The 23875-nt window shown below is 39.9% G+C and overlaps 1 protein-coding gene across 9 annotated transcripts in view; it reads left to right on the top strand.

The window, feature by feature from the left end:
* The window catches only part of LOC148224150 (uncharacterized), a 444317-nt gene that overhangs the window by 94466 nt on the left and 325976 nt on the right, over positions 1-23875 (top strand). For all 9 annotated transcript variants that reach the window (XR_015802075.1, XR_015802071.1, XR_015802073.1 and 6 more), the window contains exon 2: positions 15271-15333. The gene's annotated coding sequence lies outside the window, so the exon portion shown is untranslated. The remainder of the gene's footprint in view (positions 1-15270; positions 15334-23875) is intronic.

Genomic DNA, 23875 nt, shown 5'->3' with positions numbered 1-23875 from the left:
CTGTGATTTGCACCCAGCAGAGCTGCAAGTCCCAGTGTTTTGGGAAATACACGAGGGACAATATTCTGCTGATTTCTGAATTTAGTGGGACCAGCAATGGGGTGTGTCTCCTTAACCAGGAACATTTCCCACTACTTTTAGAACTCTTGGCAAGTTTAATCCAATTTGATAAAGTTGAAGTAAGTTTTGTCTTTTGTCCTGCTTTTGTCTGGGACAGAGTTAATTTTTATCCCAGTAGCTGTGCAGTGCTGTGGTTTGGATTTAGGATGAGAATGACACTGAGAGCACAGGGATGTTTTAGGTGTTGCTGTCACCCTAAATCAAGGACTGCTGAGTTTCCTGTGCTCTGGCAGTGAGGGAGCCATGAGGGAGAGTGGCTGGGACAGCTGACCTGGCCAAAGGGATATTCCATTCCAGAAATCCCATCAATCTCACGGCCTAAAACAGCCATGATCATTAAATAAATCTGTCATTGGGTTTTCATTTGCTTTCTGTTGGCCAAGCCTAAATATTGGGTTAAGGTCACAGTAGCAAATCTTTCTCTGGGATTGTGGAGGCTAAAAATTCACTTTTTACGTGAAAAATCTAGATTTTTATGATTATTTTTTAAAGTAAAGATTGTGAAGAAGCAGGGCAGTAAAAGCTCTGCAGGTACTGTGACACTGATCACTGGAAGAGCTGCAGCACAGCTGCTGCTCAGAGTAGAAGTCAGACCTGTGAAAGGAGCCTTGTGTGCAGCCAGGGCTTCATCTGGCACAGAGGGCACAGCAATGTGGTACCAGCTTAGAAAAAGGAATTTGTGAGAAAACATCCAAGGCAGACTAACCAGCTCACAGACTAGTTTTATTCAAATCATTTTTTTAATTAGAAACAGGTCTTCAGTATTTTTAGGAATTTAGTTTGAATAAGAATTTTAGATTCTAACTCATTTGTTATCTAAAAAAACAGAAAAAGAAGAAATTAAAATAAATGCTCGGGTTTATTCTTTTTTCTCTCTTCTCTCATGTCAGACAAATGTGACAGTGAAGAGAAAGAAAAGGGCAAATGGGGGACAGGAGGTTGTAGATCCAATATTTCTTAGCTGATGAAGGCAGCTTTGTTTGTTTCAGATGAACTCAGTCAAAGATAATATCTCCTACTCCCAAGGAAAAAAAGCAAAATAACACCCTGACCAAAAATGGAAAAGCTCAAACTTTTAAACTTAGAATGCAATTTCCCTTGCTTGGCCACCTTTGTTGACAAGCAGATGTGGGATTTGGGTTTGATTAAGCTGGTCATGAGCCTGGCTCCATATGGGAGAACATTCCTGGAGATGCTCTGTACCTCACAACACTTTGGATTGTCAGAAATTCAGGAATTTCCTGACTCCCACCTTGTTGAAGGGGGAGCTTGAGGTGACAGTGGCTGCTGTTGGAAAGGTGGATGGATGACTTACAACAGGAGGTTTCATAACAGGAGCTACTTCTGTTCCTTCTGTTGATGGCTTTTGGGTGATGAGAGGAACAAAGGCGATCCCATCAAAACAACAACAAACAAAAATAGAACAAAACCCTCCAAGTCTGCACGTTAATGGAAAGAATCAGAGAATGGAAAACGAAACAAAAGCTGAGATATTCTGAATGCAATCTTACAACGGTTCTGGCATAAGATGCTGGAGCTTTTTAAACTCTGATCTCTAAGCTAAAAATGGAGTTGTCAGCCTTAACTTTGAATTTTCTTGCTTTTAGCAGTTTGCGTTAAACATTAATGTTATTGAAAATAGCTTTTCATCCGTGTGTATTAAGGGTTTGTTTGCCAAAGCCTCTGCTCCCAAATGCGTGAATTTCAGCAGCTAGCAAACATCAAAGCAAGGAGATTTTTCAGCTCAAGAAGTTATCTTTAAAATTAAAGCTTAGTCTTTCACTGTATACTTTTTGTGAATAATTATTAGAATCTATAATAAACAGTCTCCCTTTATTGTTCTGTCTATTATATCGAAAGAGATATGCCTTGATTGTATCATTTTAATTAACTCTTGCTGTGTTTTATTGAAGTTCAAAGCATTAAGCATTGTTTATGTAAGCACCATGACATTCAGGTTGCCTGAAAGAAGTAAATAAAACTGTAGGTCAAACTGTATTAATGTTTCTTGCCAGCTATTATTACATCTGCTTTTGAACAGCATTTATTCTGTAATTGATGGTTGTCAGCCTGTAATTTCCATAGTTACATTCTGAACACTTGGTTTTCCCTAATTTTTGTAGTGTTTACACCATATAAAGTCAGAGATTAAAGTAAAAGGGAAAAGTGAGTTACCAGCTTTTATTTGACCAGCTTAATATTTCTTTCTTCAGGGGAATCACTCCAGTTATTTGCCAAGTTCATATATCTATAATATTCTTTTAGATTCAATTTTCTGCCCTTTACTTTTCTCTATTTCATATTTACTTTATTCTTTGTGGTCATCCCATCTAATCTGTCTGCCTGTGTCTACCTAATTGACCTAATATGTCCATGTATCATTTCTTTAATGATTTTATTATTGAAGTGACTCTCAGCATTTGATACTTAAGCATACATTATAAAAACCTAATTCTCCCATTAGTGGATCAAGCTTCCATGAGCCTGCCACATCCAGGCTGCTTCAGGAGTTAAACGAGCTTTGCTGAATGTTGGCCAAGAGCTGTTCTGCAGATCTATTCTGCTTGTCTTAATCTCTGGAAGTGACAAGAAGCCACTGCACAGATTTGGGTGGCTTTTTGTACCCCAGCATTGTCCAGAGGCTCTCCTTGGTGAGGATGCAATGTTTCCTCTTGCTGTGCAGCCTGAGTTTTATCCTTAAGGCCTTGCTTCTGCAAAGGAAACTTAGGAGTGAATTTTTTTTCAATTGCTTCTGCTACCCATAATGAACCACAGATGTTTTGGAACCTTCTATGGCTTTCTCTTTCCATTTTAAGTCCAACTTTACCAAATTAGTTTCTTTGTTTTAGCTTCCTTCAACAAAATAATCAACTTCTGAGAAGTTTATAGTAGCCAACAAGAACATCCTAGCAATCTTATCCATTCTTTCCTCTCTCAAGCTGCTCTGGGGATTTAACATCCCCGTAGCACCTTTGCCTTTGAGTCCTCCTTCCCATCCCTAGCCTCTGCTATTGCCTTTTGTCTGGCCACCATACCCTGTGTCTTTATTCTGTTTGTGTTTTCAAATTATTTGAATTTGAACTTTTCTGTTTAATTTGTTTTTTTTTCTATGAGCTCTGAGTCTGGGAAGTGTCTGACAAATCCGCTGTTACAAAATAATTTGGATTAAAGACCACTTTTGTGCTGTTGAATGGCTTGTATGTAGAAATTTTTATTTATTTTTGTTTAAGGTCAAGCTTGTGGTTTACTTAAAAGAGGTTGTTAAAGAGGATTCCATTGTGTTTCTCTAGTCAAGCATAGCTATCCTGCTAAATATGTTGTACAAGCAGTGAATAGTGTGACACTTAGGGAATGCTGAATTTATTTTTGGACATGTTTTTTGTATTTCTTTATCATGGCAGAGACTTTTTGGCGATAGGGCGGCAGGGAAGCCAAGTGTCCGGTTATGTGCTGTGGTTAACAGAGTGGCCTGCAGTTAAGTTCCTTGGCATGAGACAATTCTTCTTTTTTCTGTCTTCATGTTTTCCTTTCCTTAGCTTGATAGGCTGCAGTTGAAGTCCCTTGATTTGTCTTTATTGTGGGCAGAATCCAGGGATTAGGTCAATTTAAAAACTGACATTTCCATGATGTCTGTACTTGCATGGTGCATTCCTCTGCTATAGTCAAATACCTCTTTTGCCTATTGCTGAAAGCAAAGAAACAAAGCAAAAGAGAATTCCTTCTAGCTCCTAACTGAACAGCAAACATCATTATTCCTGGAGTAATCTGTTAAACAAATGGAAATAGGTGAACCTTCCTCTCTCTTTTTTTTGTCTCTTGTTTAAGAAAATGGCAGGATCTCAGGAGAGCATCTTTAACTAAGAGAGCGTAAGTGCATCCAATGACAGTTACAAATATTTTTATACAACAGACAGACAAATTGTGCTGATTGTCTGTATTAAGAAAAAGAATGAAAAAAAATGAAAAAAGAGCCTTGCCTAAAAGACTACAGTAAATCACGAAAGTGATCTCAAGTGAACAGAGATGGATTTCTGGAATACGGTGTGCAATGAAACCACTGACCTCTTATACAAGGGTTCATGTCTTTTTCTACAGAAACAGATGGGTAATAGCATAATGCTGAAATCATGCTCTACATAATATGGACCTAGTGATTGCAGACCTGATTGCTTGCCATATGGTTGCTGAAGGGTTGAAGAGAAAATGGGATGATAAGCAAACCCTTAAAAGCAACATTTTTATTGAATGGCCATTACATTAAAACCCAAACTCTGCAAATGAAGGCAAGAACTGTGGTGAATAATGATGAAATAACAAAACAATAAAAGAAGAAACACAATAGCATGTATTTGTTTGCAGTATGCAAAATAATACTCCTCATTTTTTTGGTGTCATTCTGCCTTGTGTTACGAGCATTTGGTGGAAAGTTGGTGGGACATTGCTGCCTGCAGGGCACAAATACAGTATCGTGGAGCACTGCAGTATTCACTAGGTCAGACAGGAAAAGAAAATAATCACTTGTCTCAAAGGAAAAGCTTCTGAGTTAAATGCTAACTCAAATATGCAACTTGCATACATGAGCCACATTACTGTGGGGCTGGTGGGAAGCCTTCATGGGACTTGCTTTTCCAAGACACACTTCTACACTTATTTCCTCTCTCTCCTCAAAAAAACCTTGCTTTTATCACTGTTTTTTTTTTCCTTGGTACATTCTTGTAACTGGTGAATAGCCCGGGGATTTTTAATTGACATTTGTTAGTAAGTTGTAGGATGTGGGCAGAGGAAATGCAAGGAGTAAGTGATGTGTAAGTCCTCACTCCTAATGTGTACTTATCTACAAGAGGCTTCTTTGTAGGAAGGAGATTCCATGTAGCACTCAGCAATGCCACCACAACGTCATGGCCATGCCTCCTCCTGTGCTGAGGGGAAATGACTCTGACAATGTGACAGGGCAAGGCTTTGAAACATGAAAATCCTGCGTTTCTGGGTTTTTCTTACATATTTGGAGGGTGGGCCCAGTGTGGTCTCTTTTGAGGTGTTATTGGTTTGCTCAGTTATTGCTATAAGAGGTACTCAGTTGGTAAAGTCAGAAATTCAGCTCACTTTAGAGATTGCAAAGGTTTCAAGTCCCATAACACGAGCCTCTTGAATCAGGCTGCACTTGCCTCTTTTAGAGGCTCAGTCCTGCATGAACATCCAGGCTGATGCTTCCATGCAGAGTGGACTTGAGTGGGTTTGCAGTCAAAAAGGATCCTTTTGTTCTTAACTTTTCCAAAGCCTGTCCAGTCCCTGGTGCTCCAAGTGTGTAGAAAGGGATGGGGAAGCAGTTCCCAGCTCTTTTTGGCAGGTGCAATCTGTGTCCTGCCGTGTGGCCAAACTCCTCACACGTGGGGACCACCCCAGGCAAGTCCCTGGACTCTTGTCCTGTCTCCACCTCGCTGCTGAAGAGCTTCCAAGATCCAGGCAGGGTAATAGAGCTATCTCTGATTAATCACTACTAAATACAGACTTCCTTGGCTTGACAGGCTTGTCTGATGCATCCCATAAATCACAATTTGTTTGACTGCAAGAATGGAAAATATTTATTTGAACAATTACTTTCAAAGAGGAATCTGCCATGTACATGAACCTCCGGATCATCCTCATGCTTCTCACGGGCTGCCCACCTCACTTGGATTTCACTTGGAGACCTAAGGGCATGTGACAAGCAGCATATCCCAGTATTTAAGACATTTTAAGTATGGTGAAACCGATTTCCATATGATGAGAAGAGATTTCCTGCAGCCTATAAAATTGATTCTCATCCCTCTCGACTCCTGACATGCTGCCTGTGTGGCAGCAATAAGTTTTGCATAACTTTTAAGAGCCCGTGCTGACCTACTTAACAGGCATCCACTGCTACATAATGTATTTAGGTCAAGTATTGTGTTTGAGCTTATCATCAATCTTGTAATAGTCCAGCTCACTGTGAGAGCCACAGGTACATGATTGATGCAAACATTGCACAGGATAGAGAATATTCTTGTCATTTTCTTAAAGGGAGGCCTAGCGTTAGGGTGTTGCTATTTTTGTTGGAGAAGAAACAAGGATTGCCAATCACAACCCTCCCAACCTGTGCTGCTGCACCCCTGGATTTCTCCCTATATTAAGAACATCCAAAACCACCTATAACAAGTGATTTTTATTTTGTTTTTTGCATGATTCATTTGGGCTAGACAGTACATATATCAAATCTATCTTTTTATTATGATACGTTACTGACTGGTTCTTACTTCCAAAATAATATACCTGGAAGTTTTGTACCCAATCATTCTGTCCCTCCCCTAATTGCAGTTGGTGTTTTAGCCACATTTTGAGCAGGCTCTTAAAGCCTGTATTTTAATCAAGTAGTCCCAGCACACTTCTTCATCCAGATGATATTAGTGAAGTGCACGTTGGTTTGAGCAGTAAATTGTTGCAAAGTTCTGTGACATCTTAATGCTCTGACAGGATGTGAAAGACAATAACACCACTGAAAAGACCAGAAAAAAGGCCCTTTATAGCTCCTGAATAATATATTAGCTTTTAACACTGTATATACAAGCAAAATGGGCTAAGGTATAAAATCAACAAAATAATTACTTATACCAGACGTTATATATTTTATCAGGATCAGAACTGCATGACCTCAGCCCGCGGTACAAATGGGCTTTGATTTGGTATTCATTACCTCAAAGAGCTGTAAATACCTGCGGCCCAAGTGGAATCTGCCCTGGGGGCTGATGAAATGGTGTCTTACTTGTGTGCAATTTGGAAAGAGTTCCTCTGAAAAACCCTCAATCTGTTGTGTGAATGGACTCGCAGGAATCATTCCCAGTGCCCAAAATGTGCCAATGTGAGGACCTGAGCTCCTAAAACGTGCAGGTGGGTACCTGCATACAAATGCTTCTAAAATTGACATGTACAGTGCTGAGGATCTGAAAATCTATACTGCACTTTTTAGCAGTACATTCCGAAGTCTGAACTGAGGGAAGAGTTACATGGCAATGAAATATGCATGAAAAAGTCCAATTTATACACGGATCCCAAGAGTTTGGCGACTTGTCTCTTTTCCTTCCTTTTCAAATGCTGTGCAAAGTTTATCAGTTTGTATGACAAATTAGTTTGTGCCGTCTCTGTATTCCAAACAGAACTTCCATGATGTTATTTGCTTCTTTTCATAAATGCTTTTGGAGAAAAAGCAAGGTAATGATTGTGCTAACACACCCTTCTCACAAAGACCCTTCGATCTGAGCTCCCTCACTTTGAAGGTCTTCAATTACGCCTAAATGTTACTTTAGTTTGGTTTAATTTGTGATACAGCCGGACTTTTTCTGCAAAACTTGTTTCCAGAGTTTTGGCTCATCACATTCAAACATTTTAAATGTTTGGCTTAAATTCTGACTAAATAAAAAAAAGAAAAAATCAAGCATCTTTAATATATTGGGTTTTTTGCTGATACTCAGGAACCTGGTTTGCATCTTCCTGCAGTAAATTATAAGAAATTCAAAATTCAGAAAGAATTTCTGGAATAGAATTCAGTTTAAGTCAGCAGTTGTGGATTCTTTGCCTTGAGTTCACTGATACCAGCCTGAGAAGGAGTGGGCAGAGGTGAAATTCCTTCTGTCAAACACAAATTCGATGGGGGGAAAATAGGGAGGCGGTTGTATGCAAAATAGAGACACTTCAGCGTCTGCATATCCACTAATTTATTTATACATGCGACAAGAGGAGCACTTCTTACTCAGGATAACATAAATAACCCCGGCACAAAATGTTTTAGGAAGTGCACTTGGAATTACAGCCTCGTCTTAGGTAAAGTCAGGACTTATGTAAGTGAACAGTTGTTCTTTTCAGTTCTCTAAATGCAAACAAATGGGTTTTTTGTTGGGGGAACAGTTGTTGATTCCCAAGCTGTTGCTGCATCTCAGTGCTGGGTGCAGCTTTACCTTTTCTTGCTCTTTTCAAGGTAGCTGTGCAGTGAAAGGGAGGGAGGGAGGGAGGACAAAGAGGAAAGAATTTAATTCAGATATTATTCCATGAAGATTGCTGAGTTTCCTCCATTTGGGACATTAAAAAGCCACAAGAGTTGTTTGTTTCCTTCCTTCCTTGTGGAAGGCAATATTTGCCTGGTGTGAGTCTACTGAGCCAGCTGATGTCAAGGGAAGTGTTCTGAGGGGGGAGCAGCTTCAGAATCTGGTCCTGGATGCCCAATTCCTGCTGCAGGTGCCTTTGATTCCAAAATGTGAGGGAAGAAGTAGCAAGAACATTCTCTAATGCAGAACGAGGCAGGTGAATGTAGGTGTTCTTCTAGATTATTATTACAGCTTTTCGCTTTAAAATTCTTAGAAAGTCGAAGTACTTTCTAATCTTTTAGCTGCCTTTTTCCTTTCTATTTAACAATTCAGCAGCACATCGATTGATCCCTTTCCCCAAACATTTTGAAGCACTTGAAACCATTTCTTGCCACGTTGTTATTTATAGAGCTTCACTAAATGAAAAAAGGCTCCTTTTCCCTTGCAGGTATATGCATCATTTATAGTCTGGCTTCATTATATTCTGTACTGTATCAACTCCTGTAGGAGAGTGGTTATGTAATGCTCTTATGTCATTACATTTACATGCATTAAATTCCTGGCAGAATCATATTCACTGGAACAAAGGGTTCATTAGCAGGACAGAAATGCTTAACTTGGGAAACTGCTGGAAGAAGTGAGACGCATTTCCAGGCTGATATTGTTGATATGCAATTATATATTATGTACAGAGTTGATGTGGGATTAGCTAATCCCAAATGACAAGTATAAATGTGATAGAAGTTGTTCATTCAAATCTCTTTCTGCAGTGGTAACTTTGAATAGAAGTTATCATGGTTAAATCTGGAGTGCCTGGGAGGGGGACTCGCTGCCGTGTGACAGAGCAGTGCCATTCCCACCACACGGGAGCTTTACAGAGGACCAGCACTCCCTCCACAAACTGCAAATACAGGAAAAAAAGTTACTCAGTGCCCCTTATTTACATGTGCAACTGGTGCAGAACGAATTGATGGCCTCGATGGTGTTATGCATTTAAATATGTTCTTTATTCTCGCAGCTCCTCTCCCCTGTCAGTGAAGCATTATGGTGGGAGCTTCCGGGGAGAACACCTGGGCACATTCCTTTGCACAATGTCAGGGCTCTGCCTGAACCAACTTCGGAAATGGATCATTTTAGTTTTGTTGAAATGGCAGTTAAATAGCAGGAATATATCAAGAGTTAAAACTTCATTACTGGGGAGCAATAAAAATACATCAAGCCTGGAATATTGTCTAGGAGATCAGATTTCTTGGTTGTGTTGACACTTTAAAGAAATATGTTTATTTAAGGAATAGAAATTCTATATACTGGAATACTACAGTGATAAATTGCATTCTAGTTAGGCTATCTCTGATGTTCTAATTTTATCAGCCAACAATGGACTGTGTATCCCATGAAAGTCAGCTGAAAAAAGGCAAAAATAATGCTAAGGGCAAAAATCTTCCTTAACCTTTCTGTACTACTTCATTGGAACTGGTGCTGCACAGTGTTTGGAGTCTGAAAACATTTAATTATATTTGTTAGCACCTTTTCATTCGGTTGCAGCAAGGAATGTTCAGGTGTAGATGTGCTGGAGACAGCACAAAGAAATGTATCTGCTTGTAATTTCCATGAGGATGAGAAGCAGGGGACGCTGGGTTTCCTGCAAACCTGGAAACAGGGACGTTTACAAGTCTCCAGACTTCCATGTCTGACAACTTCCCTAAATTTAGATGTTACGGCTGTTTTTGTGACCTGAAAAGTCTCCTGCACAAGTGTAGATCCCTAAAAAGGGCTACCTGGAAAGCACTGTGATAAATATGTCTAGTTCCTTGCAAAGCTGCGAGGAAGTGATTTTTTAACATATTTTACCAAAAAATGCTGCTTGTTCTCAGCTTTGCAGATGGTTTCCCAGGTTGACTTGTTAGAATGATAAGGGAGGACAAAAGCTCGTTTGGCAGAACAGGAACTCTGTCGTTACTCATGTTGAGAGCATCTGTCTTGCTCATGTACTCGTGTGTTTGGGGCTGAATAGGCTGTGGAGAGTTTCTTCTGGTTTCACTTATGGGGGACATTCTTGGGGGATGATGAGGTGTCTACAGCTCCACTTGTCAGTGCTGAATCCCACAGACACGCTGGCTGCCCTTGCAAATGCTGCAAGACAAACCCAGAAGTCTTGAAGGATGAAGTGTGAAGTCCCCAGTAATTTCAATGTGACCACAGGCAGCTTCTACAGACAACAAGAAAGCACAAAGCCTCATTTTAAGGGGAACCCCCAATATTTATTCCTTTATGTATTTATAGAGGTGTATCATGGCTTGTGCTGAAGTTGTCACAATTTAATAAATCACTGTGGAATTCTGCAGCAAATAACAAATAGCTTGCAAATAGAGGCCGTACTTCTGTCAATGGTCTCACCTGGTTGAAGGTTGTGTCTTGCATTTCTTTTACTCTCAAATCTTGGAGAATGCTTTTTGTAGAAGTTTGATAGTCAGGTATCAAGATCTCTTCAAAATCAGCATCAAGGATGCTGGAGATTTTTAGACGTCTGCTATCAATTGTCACTGTTGACAAACAAGGGGCAGAATTTAAAAATAAAGTACTTGGCACAACTTGCTGCTTTAGTTCTGTGGAGTTGGTTAAAAATACTGTCTGAGATGGAAATCAAATGGAACAATATTTGCAGTCTGCATAACAAAACCAAAATGGATCTGCAAAGCTAAGGCACCCACATATGTTTATTCTTCCTCCTGTTTCTAAATTCTCTGTAGTTCAGATATTTCCAGTGTATTTTCAGTACTTCAGTATTGCTGGGTTAGTGATGTATTCCTGTGGAGTAGATGGAAGTGATACAATGTATTTTGCAAAAATAAGTGCTTCAAGAAACACAAAACCAAATAAAAGGGTTGGATGAAGAGGTGCAGCCATTCACGGATTGTCATTGAAATTCTGCATTTGTGCTCAAAGAGATGCATTTCCATGTTGTGGTTTCAAGCACCTACTCGATTTTTCTAGATTCAGTATTTGTGCACAATCCTGAGGTTCAGGCTGGTGAATTCCCCCATTTTCAGGCAAAAACGGCCAATTGCATTGTGGGAAAGCAGAGAGCTCTTCAAAGGTATATAAATTAATTCCTTTCATTAAAGGAACAGAGGGGAAAAAATGCAAAAATCAAATAAATTCAACCGAGTTTAAAAAGACTGATAATAGTCTAAAGGAATTACATGAAAGAGGAGGAGGAACTTCAGAAGTACATAAGACACTCTTAGCTTTTCCTTTCAGCTTCCAGCCTCTGCAGTGATGCTGCAGAGGATGTTGCAGCAATGTCTTCAATCCATGGCAGCCAAAAGGTCTGGAAGATGCAGCAGCAGCAGCAGCTTCCCCTTTGCCTCTGGCAATCTGTGTGGCCCTGGCCATGGATTCAGGTGGGATCAGGGAACTCCTGCAGAGGCTGTGCAGTGGGAAGCGATTCCCCAGGAGCAGGAGCTCATTTCTCTGCAGACCCCACATGGGCATTGCTCGTGGCATCCGTGTCTTCTGGACCCTGGGATGGGCTGGCAGATGAGTCGAGTTGGAGATGTGCTTGTGAGGATCTATCTGTGCCATCCTTTTGCTTGATAAGTTTATGAATCCCAAAATATGGTGCAAGATGTACCCACAGAGAAGGGATTTTATTTTTATTCACATCAGGGTAGAAAAGGGCTCTGTTTGTAGTTCTCCTCTGCACATATAAGGAACAAGTCCTGGGTTTGATTTCATCTAGATTTAGCCTTACAGCAAGAAAAGCTAAATGTGCAAGATGGCTGAAATTCAGGATACTGAGTGTGTTCAGTGAAAAAAAGATTCCTTTGAGTCAAATGTATTGCTGAATACCACCTTGAGTAGCTTTGCTGTCTCCTTCCATCTTTTTTTACTGTCAAGAATAGGGTTAGAAATCGGAAAAGACACAAAGGTGCTAGAAAAAAAGAAGACAAAAGAAGGTGTTGATTTTAGGAACTTTGATTTACTCGATTTTGCTTAAAAACATTAAGCTTTTGCTGTACAAGTATCCTTTGAAAAAAGGATGTCTGCCTTTCAAAATCTTGAATGAGAAAACATTCAGGTTTGTGTCAGGCAGAGCTTACAGATTTTTTTTTTAGATGCAAGTTTAAAAACAGACACCTTTTTAAAAAGAGATTTTGGGGTTCTTTCTTTGTAACTTGACAGGATGGTTTGTTCATGTCAATAGTCTTTTGATCACTCAAAAGACATTGAAATAAAAAATGTCAATGCTTCCACTCTTTTGATCCAGCTCCCTTAAGTATTGTTGCAAGAGGAATATATCAGATTATTATAATTTTTCGACTTAGCTTTATGGGTATAACCCGGAGCCACATTTGTGGGTCCAACCCAGAGCATTTTTGGAGCCATTTCTGCACATTAACAGTGCCATATTTTTTCCCAACAGGAGATTAATTTCCTAATTCATTTGTACTGCTGACCACTCTTCACTCTACTTATAAAAGAACTACAGTGAGGTTTAGCTTTTTGTTTTTAAATGCCTGTAAACCTCGAATTAGAAATATAAAGATGTGAATATGATGGATTATTCTCTCCTGAATATTTCTGTAAACCCCGATCACAAAAACTGTAAGGAATGTTTTCCATAGAATTGAAATTTATCAGAAAAGAAATACATAATTGAAAACAACTTCTGGTATTTGTGCAAAGTCTGGGCTTTTATATACGTGTACAGAAAATAGTGATTTTAAATTTATTGTTTTACATGAATGATAAGCTACACTTGAGAGCAACCATTTTCTGGGATTTGTTTTGTATCTCTTGTAATGGTTAAAAAGCAGCTTAAGCCCCCAATCCAGATGAATCAGGTGTGGACCCTCAAGATGGAAGATTTCTGTCAGGAGTGGTGAATCTGGATTTGTGGTGTGTCCCTCGTGTGTTTCAGGACTAAACCTCTGCAAGCACAGGTTGAAATCCCCACTGAAGCTGGTGGGAGTTTTCTTCCTGATTTCAGTGGGTTTAGAATTTCACTTTAAGGATTTTTATGTACTTTTAAAAATGAAAAGGTGACCTGTTTAATGCTGACCCAAATCATTCACTGCACAACTTCTGTCCTGCTCAAATTCCCACTCGCAAGCCCATAAACCGAAAGAAGAGCTGTAGGAAAGTAAAACTCTGGATTTCAAGTGAGAAAGCCACTTGAGATCTCTCCACATCACACTCTGGCTGGTTATTCCGGGCAGCAGAAGTGGCTGAGCTGGAGCTGTTATGATCCACAGCACTTGCTGAGGAGTGGGGAAGCAGAGACAGAAATGGTGCACTCAGAAAATGCCTTGAGAAGGTTCGTGACACAAGTGACTGCGGCTCCCCGGAGGAACTGGCAGCACAGCACACTCAGCACTGCTGGGCCCTTTGAAAGGGGAGTTAAAAAAACCCACTGTGGGATGCACTGAAGGCTCTGATTCTGCCAGTGAGAAAGTAATCCCAGGATTTATCAAATTCCTACCACAGTCGCACCCAAACGCACGGCACCGAGTCTGTTCTTTGGGTTTTGAGCTCTTTATTTCTGGAAAACAAGAAAACAGAAAGAAGACATGAAAATCTAGAATTGCAGAATGGGGAAATGAAATCATTTTGTCACAGGAGGTTTTTTTTTTTATTGACATCTTTAGTTTGTTTTGATGTCTATAATTAAATCACTAATTATGTGTTTCTGTTGCAGTGGTCATGCTTTTATTACATAATTGCTACAAGTTTTTCTCTCCCCACTAACAATACTGGTTTAACGTTAGTGCACGCTAGTTACATCCTTCAGAATGGAAAAGCTTAGAAACCGAGTTATTGATTGTTACAATTAGCTAAATCAGAGGGGCTCAAAGTTCTTTGCCATAAATTAAATATGTTTTATGGCACAGGATCAAAGATAATTAAAGGATGAAGCAGTTGCAGTAGTTTAACAATAAATATTATTCTGATGCCATTTGAAGAAAATAAAACAACAACCAAAAAAATGCAGGAAAACTGAGGGATTTTAAAAGGAGGGGAGAAAAGTTTAGCCTAGGGTAAAAGCATCATTTAAAAAAAAGAATTTGTGCTGTGATCCTTTGAGCTTCCTTCTGTGTTGTCTCAAAAAGCATCTGATTAGGTGAGATGCAATTCAGTCACCTTCTCTTTTTTTTTTTTTCCCTTTTGAGTTTAGGCATAATTTTTGTCAGTATATTTCAATGTATTCATTAATTTTTCTCATTTGTTTATTTTATGCAAACCATAAGAGACATTTTTTCCTCAGTGAAGATTGCCTCTTTATTTTATTTTGAAATATTTGTATATTTATTTCATTAAATGAGATAATGCTTTTTCTTATTAACATAATTTCCAGTACATTAAACATATTTCTCCACAGACAGAAGAGAGGAATCAGATTAAATGACAGTTAAATCACTTGCAGCAATTTCAACTGTTAAAAGAAATAAGTGTCTCTGTTTTCTTTGTGATCACGAGATGTGCTGTAAAGGGAAATGAAATACTAAAGAAAGGAGGGAAAACATAAAGAAATAATGACTGACTTATTGCAGTAATACCACTGAGAGAAGAAAAACTCACTACAAATAAAAGGAAAAATAATATAGTGGTTTTGAAAGTTACCAAAATTCATTTCTTATTGATGAGATCAGTGCCAGCCTTATACTGAGTAAACTGAGGAGGGAAAAAAATAGCAAAGCACACCCAAAACCAGACAATGCCATAAAATGAAAGAAGGAATAAATACTGTGCATTTGGAAGGCTGTTACTCTAAATGCCTCTAATTTTTAAATAATTTATGTTTTATCACATTTAGGGAGGAGAGGGAAGAGGCAATTATCTCTTGGTGAGCTAACCATGCCCCTCTGCTGCTGTGTTCAAGGCTCTCCAAATGTCCAGGTGTCCCTCCTGCAGCTCTGTCCCCTTTTCTTGGGCAGATATGGGGCTGCAGGAATGAGAGAAGCATCTTTTATTAGCTCTTTTAATAAGATCTTGCAGAATGATTCTAATAATATTTTTGGTTTAATTATGTTTTTATTATTATTTTAATTTCCAGAGCCTGAACCAGCTGCTTTGAAGAGATCCTGGGACTGAAGGACTGGGATGAGACATTTCTAAGGTAATGCTGACATTATTGTTTTACCCCCAAGATTTCCTCTGTTTGTGCTTTTAGCTGTAAACCAGTTATTTTCCACCAATTTTATGTGTCTGATGTTTTAGTCCTGAGTAAGGACTAGTCCAGTATTTGCCATTTTCCTTCTTTTTCTCAGTTTCCCATCAGTGCACTCTACAGATTCACTGATTTCCCCTTCAAGCTCAAATCAGAGAAGAGGTTTTTGAGAAGGGGGACCTGATCTAACTGCCTACTCTATCTCAGAGTTAACTAAATTTATCATTTTCAAGAATTTAAATGACAATATTTTTGCCATTAAATGCTTGATGCTTGATGAGGAAATGTGATCCTTCCTTAAATGACACGGTGCAGGGAAAGAGGTGGAAAATGTCACCTTGTAAGGCTTTGAAGGAGTTGTTTCCTGGGGCTGGAGAGCAGGATCTGCCTTCCTGCTTGTGCTCATCTGCTGAAGCTGAGCAGGGGACACTGCAGGGTCATCACCAAAGACTTTTGCACTCTGGGGTTGGTGTCCCTTGGGTCCCTTTGGAAGGGGACCCCTTTTGCCAAGGGGACTGGTTGGGCAATGGAGGTGGTAATGGAATTTAGCAGTCGAGGAGACTCTGAGAAATCACAGAGCATGTGAAAAATAATTAAAGAAATAAACCAGGAGCATCTGCCACCATCCTGCCAAGCAGAGTCACATCTGTGCCCCTGGAGGGGCACCAGCCCAGCCCTTGCTCACAAATGCTCCAAAGCTCGTGGTGGGCACAGGCCAAGGGTCACTGCAGGCTCTGCCACGGGATCCCTGCCCAAGGAAGACAGAGAGAGCTGGTAAGTGGAACCCAATGCACAGAAACATTTCTAATGGTGGTGCTCATGCTTCCAACCTTCATTACCGTATTTTCAGGGGGCACAATAATCATTAATGTGTTTATTGTGCCCTGGTGAGTTGGGGCAGGGGCGTTATCCTTTTGCACACACGTGGAATTGAAATGTAGGCAGCACAAGCACTGAGCTCTGGCTCGTGTGGGAGGCCTGCCAGAGACCTGGTCCTGTTTTGTGGATTTTCCTGCAGGATCCTGACCCCCTTCTTGGCTTTAGCTCTTTGTTCAAGATGTCTAAATAGGAGATGAGTTGTGCTGGGATTCCTCTTCAGTCAATAAAGGGAGACAGGGATCTCCAAAGGAAAATTCTGACCTCCCAATGGGTTTTAGAGGGTGTCTACAAAACCTGCCTGCTCTCATTGAAATGCCTTAAGAGAGACTTTTTCATCTGTCTGCTCTGGACACTCACTAAGGGCAAGATTTAATTCAAAACCACCATGAAACAGAACACTTCCTTTGCCTCTGCTGAAGAGGCCCAGCACAGCTGTAATTAACTTTTGAAGATGCTCCATCGTGCTTACAAAATGTGGCTGTGACTTAGAATGACAGGAGGGGCAGAAACAAGTAAATAAAAAGGTGCCTTGATGAGGTGTGAGGTTCAGTGAACAGATGTCCTGCACTGGATTCTGTTGCAATCCAATTACCCTCTCAATACCTGTGAAGTTCTTACCACTGTGAACAACTGTCTTTTTCGGTCTCACTATGAGCAATTATCCTTTTTGGTCTCAGAGGTGACAAGCGGGATGACCCAAACCTTCTCTTTGTCCATTTCAAACTTTAGTTTTTAAAAGTGTGAGTAAAGGCTTAGTTAAGTGTTTTTAAAGAAACTGGTTTTAAATCAGGTAGATAACGAGAAGAATCTCTTTCAGAATTTACCAAGTTTATATTTTGCATATTCCATATCGAGGCCGTTTCTTTTCTTGTGACATGGCAAAAAATGAAATTAGTTTTTGACTGGGAGGGAATGATGCTGAAGGTGTTCTCAGAATAACGTGATTTAGCTTTTGGGAAATATTAAAGCATGACTACACTGGACCTTTTTATGTTAGACAACAGCAGTTTTTCCATTCTGCACTAAATGCTCCTTTCAGATTTCTCATCTTGCACGATATTGCCTATTTCATGCCTCTGACAAAGTGGCTGAAACAAGCTCTTTCCCCAAACTCTTGATATTTGTGGATAAAGGATTATTACCTGTGGTATTTTTTAAGCAATGAATAAATTACAGCATTGTTTAGGGAGATGCAAACAAGGTGTTGGGTTTCTTGTCTGATGCCACAGCAAAGGCTTGTGTCAGAGTTCAGAGGGGATTCAAGAGCATTGTGCTTGGATTTAGTTTAGGATCTAACTGGAATATTTTCTTATTCTATTTTTCATCTATTATTTTGTCTGTGTGACCTTTTCCATTGTCACATGGCAATATTTTAAAACAAATGAGCAAATTCCCTCATTTAGAGGGCACTAAAATTCATCAGTATTTTGCTATTGTGTGGACATCCTGGATTTTGGCAATAATGCACCTGCCTTTCCTGGGGAAAGGAGGGCACCAGGTTCATGGGAACACTTCAGTGCAGAAGGGTGATTTGGGAATTGTGCTTCTCTTGGCAGCATTGCAGAAACCGAGTGAGACTTCACTCGTGGGTTTGGTGGTTGGTTCTTTGTTTTCATTTGACACAATGGGAATGGCAAAATGAGAAGGGAAAGAATAAGGTTGATTGCTCTTCAGAGAAGACCTTAGACAATCTCTCCACTCCAGTGACTCCAGTACATGTCTGACTCGATTATTCCTGTCCTGTTGAAATATGAGGCAGCTGGACAATATCTTGACTGCAATACATTGGAGGAATATGGAAATGTGAAGTACAGCTTTTGTGAAAATCAGAATCTCTATTCCCTTTATCTGTATCTACACTTGTTGATTCTTGTGACTGTGATGCAATTGATTATCTCTAAAAATGGTTCTCCCTGAGGTGTGGGGACTGTGCCTTTCCCTAATGGATGAGCAGAGCTGTCAGCTCCTCCCAGACTTGAGGCAGATCAAGGTTAGAATTTTTTGTTTTGTTTGGTGTTTTTCTTCCCTGTGACTGTCACTTCAGTTTTATTTTCCAAAATAAAATTCCAAGGGAATGCTGTAGCCTCCTCTGAAGGCATTCAGCTGCTCTGCTCCTGAGTGCACCTCACACCCAGCCCAGCTTTCTGAGGATGTGAGGTTCAGCCTCTTCTCCCTGCAGTGCCTTTGGCATTTCCAAACCTGTTTGCAGAGCAGAGCGACGTCTCAAAGTCATCATGTTTTATGAGTTGCATAATTACTGGTGTCTGGCTATGGGATGGGAATACCTCAGTGAGGAAAAGATGGACAGGGCTCATTTGATGCCATTTCTCTCTGTTGGCAGCAGCAGTGGGACAAACCACAGCAGTTCTTTGCATGATAAGGAGCATGAGGTGGTGTGGCAGAACAAAAAGTGATCATGGCAAACCAAGTTTCAGTAGTTCTCTTGCTTTGTGCAACAGATCATTGTTTCTTTTCATGGGGATTCAAATGGAAAAAGTGGCTTAGATGGAAAAAAAAAATCTCTACTTAATGTTTCTCTTGATACTTCCAGCAAGTGGGAACATAATAAAATGATTGTGTTTCTTAAAAAAATTTTGGTTAAATTTAGCTTTGTTTTCTGCTTAAAAATGGGCGGAGGGAGTGATAATAAATGTCATTTGAAAATAGAAGTGTCCTTGGTTTCCTGTTTTCAGTAGGCTTAAGATAATTCATTTGTTCTACTTGTAGTTTGTCAATTGATGCCTCCCTTCCAAAACTGTCTGTGGGCCGCCTTAGCCAGAGTTTCCTACAGTTATTTTTGCACTATTGTTAAACAGAACCATGCAGCATGTTGCTTTTTCAATTTACTGCGTGGGATCTGCACATAGTTTTCCATTGTGGCATATTTGTGTGTTTGTCACTTTTATTGTTTATATGCCAGCATATGGCCAGAAAAAAACAAACTTCTTTCCTCAGTTTTCTTCTTTTGTATTGTTTAGTCCACAGTGCCTTTACAGCAACAATTTGTAAAAATCAAATTCCTGAAATGTAATCGGTTTGCTTGAAAAAAGAAGGAAAACTGGGAGAATACAGCTAAGGGATTAGTGAATGTTTAGCAGTGGCTTTATTTTCCTACCCAGGGCTGCACATAGGGCAAAAAAGCCAATGCCTGTTTTTATTTAAACTTCAGTTTGGTCATTTAGGCTCATATATCTCACCATGCCACTTGCACAAATATTAGTGCCTGCATCAAGATCTTCTCTAGAGCAAGCAGAGCTCTTCATGTTGCCAAAATCTGCCAGCATGGATATCAGTGCCTGACAAGGACCAGATGTTTGCATTTGTGGGATGTGGAACCCCAAACCCGGCAGTACCAGCACCACATGTTGTCCAACTACTGCTGTATTGCAGTTGATCTAAAATTGACCAGACATATACAGGGTTTGGGTTTTGTTATTTTTTAAACAGTACTGACAGTGTAGTTATTGCTTTGTTCAATCCTGAGGTTGTAGAAAAGACTATTTTTTCTTAATTTCTGTGTGGCATGAGTGCTTACATGACACTCTGATTAAGAAATTTTTTGGATTATCTACTATTAAAAATCAATACAAACTAGGCCATATCCATGAAGTGATCAGCTCTGTCACTCCATAAATTATTGGCACCCACTGGCACATGACTTAGCTGTAATTTGAGGCAGGAATGTTGTTATTAGCATGGCTCTTGTAAAACAAGGAGTTCAACTTTAAAGCAAAGTAATCATTCACTTGCAAAACTCTGCTTTCTTATCAGTGCACTTCCAATGTACCACATATTTTTAGCAGTAACCAAAGACCAGTTTGAAATCCCATCCAACAGATGGATCATGATAAATCCACGATGTTGGCTTCTCCTGGATTTTCCATTTGTTGGAAGCTGTTGCACACCACACAACCCACCACGTAAAAGCCTGCTGGAAACAAAATACTAATTTTCTCTAGTTTCTTTGGTTAGTGAAGGATTTTCAAGAATACCAACAGTGATTTGAGGTAAAGAATCCCTGCAGCAATTAGGATTCATTTACTGCTGGAGCATTTTATTAATTACACGTTTGTAACCACATGGATGGTTGCAAAACCATTCGCACATGTCTGAATTCTGAGATTTGTAGACAGAAGATTTAACGTAAACATGGAAATGTTAAACTACTCATCTGTAGCCTGCAAAGAAGATAACAAGAAGGATTCTGTTCTCAGTGTGATTTGTGAACAATGCTAAGTAAATATTCATCATTAATATATAATAACTGTTGCTTTTGGCAGTTCACTTTTCATTTAATTTGATAATGTGTCCAGTAAATGAAGTGGTACAGGCTGCAGTGTTTTACCATCACAATTGCATATTTTCAATCATTGTTAAATGAAGGCAGCTCAAGGCAAAGCTTTAACCCCCACTAGTTTTGTGTGTGATAAAAAGAGAAGGCGCTATCAATCTTTATTGTCTGTCTCGCTCACTGTAATTGCATTCAATAGTCCACTGATTCTGTTGTCTGTGCTAATGTCAGGAGCAGGGAAGAGCCAGATGCTCAGACTTGATCAGATGCATCCAGTGGCCACTTTGATAAGTTGGCAGTGAGGCTCCAGCCTCGATGATAAATTGTGAGTGCTGCAGATTATGAGCAGCTGAACACCGGGAGTGTGTGTGGGGACACTTCTTACCTGCTTGGAATGTGGCATCCCAGTGCCAGCCAAAGGCCAGCCCAGGGGTTGTTCCAATGCATCTCATGCTGGGAAAGTGTCAGGGAATTGTATTCTCATGGACAGCAACACAACAAAAAAACCCAAACAGCCTCAGAGTGATTTGAACGTGACATTGAATAGTCCCAACACTGTAAAAGGCATTTCAAAATAGTCTCCATAGTTATGGTTATCTGATTCAGCAGAAGAGCTTTGGAATAATGCTATTCCATGCTTTAATCTGTCTTAAAAGTTGTGTTTTCTTAGCACTGTTTTCCTCCCCTCTAATTTGAAGCAGTACCTGGAATGTTTTGCAGAGTAACAAACAAAAATGTTTTAGTGCAGTATGAGCAGTGAGGAAAAACCTCCAGTGTAGACAAGGGGGCTGTTGAATAAGTTGCTTTCGACAGGTTTTTTGCACCTTTAACGTTCCTCACAGGTTAATTATTTAAGCTCTACATGAGTGTCATCCCTCAGACAAGTAGTTGTTAAAGGAGTCTCAGAAGTCTCACCTTCACCCAGTTCATATCATTTGTGCAGCAAATGCTGCTATTTTCCCCTCAGGATTGATGTAAAAGGTGTGATCCTAACTGTGGATGGTGCTCACAAGTTTGTCTCGTGTGCTATCACTTGTGGCTCACAATTCCAGACTGTGTGTGTGCAGCAGGCCTAGGCTTTGTTTGGTACAATTTGATTTTTTTGGGATATTCAAGGAGAGGACAAGACAATCCTTTCCCATCACTTCTGGATTCTTTAGGCAGCTCCTTGGACTGCTCCAGCTGTGTAGGTGCATCAGCCCTGCCCTGTGCAGTGTGGCCACGTGATAAATAACCTCTGCTAAGGCTCTGATGTGTGCATAGAAGAATCATTATTTGAGGAAGTTTGGAAAACTAAAATTAGTTCCTGAAATTCAACAGCACCTACTGTTGCTTTTTTTTTTTCCCCATTGCATTTTGTTCAAATTAATTAAAGTGCACAGATGTTCAATTAATGCCTAAAAAAATCCATGGCTACAGCTGTGAAGCAACGTTGTTGAGATTTAACATATCTAATAATGTTTCTCTCTTTGAAGAAATTCTATTAATGACTCTCTGCTAAATAACTTTGCATTGATAAATTAAAGGAAATGTGGAGTAAACTAGAAGGCGATGTCAGCTGTCTGCTCTGCTTATTTATGAGAATAACAGAGAAGCCCAAAATAAAAGATCTGCTTTTCATTTTCTTATTCTAGCATGTGGAAGGACTCTGGTTTCTAGGCAAAATGTATTGATTTAGCTGGAAATTATTGATACCTCTCTTGCAATTCATGGAGAGGTAGCTTGAAAATCTGCCATGGAAAAGCCAGCTGCTAACACTAAGCATGTTTGGACTGTGAATTCCTTCAGTTCTCCTTTGTAATGTGGAATAGCAGCAGAGTCTTGCATGTGGTAACTGTTAATACCATGGGGGCTTTTAATTTACATTGTTAAATTCTGGTATAAAGCAAAAGAGCTCAAGATAATGCAGGAGATGTGGTGATAACAGCAGAGCTGCTGCTGGACCAGAGCTGTCTGAGGGGTGGCTGTGCTGCTCCAGGAAGGGTCTCAGATACAGAAATTGGATGTGAGGACCAACAAATATCTTTGTGTTCTGTGGGGTGTCCCCAGCTTCTGAGCAGAACTGACTGAGCCACATGAATTTATCTAGTGTGAAGAGTAAAATACACAAGAGGAGTTTAATACTTTGAATTGTCACAGTTTCTCTGCTAGGCCAGCTGGTGTCCAATGGAGGGCTGGATTTCACCCCACCAGTAATCCTCCTTTTCACTTCAGCACAGAGGGTTTTGCCCCTGAGTTATTTTGTTGGTAGCATTTCTCTTTGGAAGCATTAATTAATAGCCCAGAAGAGACTGAAGCCACGAGCCAAGTGCTGTGCTCCAGGATGTCACATCCTGTGCTTCAAACACCTGGGAAGTTGCTCAGTATCTTCTGCACACAAATCAAGAGATTTTCTGACAAAGAAAATTACCAGTGAGATCGTGTTCAGTAAAGTGAAACTGGGCTTTGTGCTGATGTTTCCTGTGTTAGGCCAGAGTTCCAGCTCCTAAATTAGAGCAGCTCCACTGGAACTAGAAAAGATCATTTATCCAACTGTCCCCTTGATTGTTTTGGCTCCAAACATCTAGAGAACTGCTTAGTGATACTGCACAGGATTGTTTTTATTCTTACCTACTTGCCATTAAATCAAGACTAAGTAATTTTTACAGGCTAGTTAGTTGTAAAGGAATACTCTTTAAAATTCTCTCAGGAGCTTTCTCTAGGTTTGACAAGTTGTTTTCTACTTGAGGTGGAGCTCTGTCATTTGTAGTGTGTTCGTGCAAGCACCCATTGCTTGTGCATTCAGGAGTGGGGAGTTCCTTTATTTTCAGTTCTCAGGTAACTTTAGAAGCAATAATCATACCTGTCTCTTCCAAGTGATGTGGTTTCAGTGGATAATTTTGGAAATAATTGGATTTGCAGACGGTCTGCTAGACATGAGTTCAGTGCTCTAGGACTTGATTTCTGAAAGCTTTACCAGAACGGTAGATAAGAGATAGGACCTGATTTTTGTCTGGGGCCAAAAATGGCATTTTGTCCATGAAAAATATTGTCTGTATGTTTTTGCAGCTGCAAATAATTGGGAATAAACGTAATAGTTGGAATTATTGCTTCATTTGTGTTTGCAGCTGATTGCAGCCCATCTGACTGCTCTAAACAGATCCCTGATTCTGCTGTCAAGGGAAGTTGCTCCTTCCCAGTTGAGCAGATCAGGATCTGCACATCCACCTCCTGGATGGGAGTGTCAGGTGACACACAAAGGGGGAAACTGAGAGCACACGGAAAGCAAAAATATGTGTTCAATATCTTCCTTAAAGAGTGGGGGAATAATCAGGTTTAAAA

The sequence above is a fragment of the Sturnus vulgaris genome, chromosome 3, assembly GCF_052056855.1.
Source record: "Sturnus vulgaris isolate bStuVul1 chromosome 3, bStuVul1.hap1, whole genome shotgun sequence".
In the NCBI taxonomy this organism is placed as follows: Eukaryota; Metazoa; Chordata; class Aves; order Passeriformes; family Sturnidae; genus Sturnus; species Sturnus vulgaris.
This window is presented reverse-complemented; position numbering and strand designations above follow the sequence as displayed.